The sequence below is a fragment of the Malus sylvestris genome, chromosome 12 (genome assembly GCF_916048215.2).
Source record: "Malus sylvestris chromosome 12, drMalSylv7.2, whole genome shotgun sequence".
Lineage (NCBI taxonomy): Eukaryota > Viridiplantae > Streptophyta > Magnoliopsida > Rosales > Rosaceae > Malus > Malus sylvestris.
The window spans coordinates 27,326,372-27,327,825 of NC_062271.1; the positions used below are offsets into that span (position 1 = coordinate 27,326,372).

Sequence of the window (1,454 nt, forward strand, 5' to 3'; positions counted from 1 at the left end):
TATAAATTAGGATGGTGGGTAGAGGAATTTGCAGGGAGCGGACGAAGACGGACGGAGAGCTTTAGGTAGCAGCCATGGCGGAGCAAGGAGGAGAGGATGAGGAGCTGGAGAACTTGGGCAGCAGCCATGGTGGAAGAAGACGAAGGAGTGGAGTTCGTGGTGCATGCAGGAAGTCTCGGCCTTGAAGTAGACGAGGGCACGACTTGCCATATTTGTGTTTGAAGGGTGATAAGTACTGCCTGGCGTTTCGTCTCTGCGTCACCATTCTTCATCCTCTTCATCAAATGCAATGTAGCAGCGGTGGAAGAGACAGATTGGGTGTTTCACATGCAGGGAGGAGCTTGGGCCATGCAATTCACCCACTTCTCTGCCGTGTTGAGATTATGCTTCCTCGTGCGGATGATGCTGATGAACTGGACCTGGTGGCGTAGCTCCTCACTGGTGAGAACTCGCCAAGAAGGTGGTGTCTGATAAACTCGAAATTCCGAGACCTGATCAATCATGATATTCCTCTCGAGCTGGAGATCGGAGCCGACGTCTCCACGGTACCTTCTAGTGGATTCTCCTTCAGTTGCAGGAGCGGTGCTCTTAATAGATCCGACCTTGCTATACTTGCTCATGAACTTGTATTCCCCGTCCTGCAAGGCCTCGAGTTCGAATTGACTAAGACCAGAGATATCACCAGTCAGATCTTTGTCTTCAAACGACATTTTTGCAAGAGCTATGCTAGCATCTTTCTCCGCGAACAGTGCGTAAGGCCCACCAGGTCCATAAAACGTCCTGCTCTGGGACATGTCATAGATCTGACCCTTGATAGCCATGAGCAGATGCTTCTTGGAATCAGAGGCTTCAATTCTTTTTCGGTGATCTCGTCGAGCTGGACGGGAGGACGATATAAGGATGCAAGTTTACCTTGAACAGCATTTGCTGAGGATGTATCACCTTGGTCCGATTCCCATACCCCAGGATGCTTCATTTCCTCCTCAAAGTTACGGAAGGCAATTACAGAACCCTGTTATGAAAATCTAGCCCTAGGTGCTCCATAGAGCGACATATCGTCAAAAAGAAAGTCCCTTATAACAGGCATAGGAGCGCGCACCTCATCATCAGCGAATTGTTCCGCATTCTCATTCACACCAGGAAGTGCCACGTTTTCATTCACACCAGAAGCTTGTTCGGCACTTTCAGTCGGTAACGGCGTCGCCTTGGTCATTATCCCAGCTTCATTACCCATGTAAAAGGTTGAATTGCTTCCTCAAGCTTACACCTAGTGGCTTGCAGAAACTGCCGCGCCGTATCGGCGGTCTGGCCGACGGTGATCTCCAAAAACGAAGAGACCAGAGTCTGCTGGTCACTGACTGACATCACACCCTCCATCTCTCGATTGGCAATGAGTTCTGTTCTTCTGAGATTTTGTTTCTCTCTGAAATCCCTGGTTGCAGATCTCGCACACG

The 1,454-nt window shown here is 49.8% G+C and overlaps 1 pseudogene; it reads right to left on the reverse strand.

The window, feature by feature from the left end:
• Window positions 1-260: 260 nt before the first annotated feature.
• LOC126594123 (membrane steroid-binding protein 1-like) lies at window positions 261-1,174 on the reverse strand (annotated as a pseudogene).
• Between the last annotated feature and the right edge of the window lie 280 nt (window positions 1,175-1,454).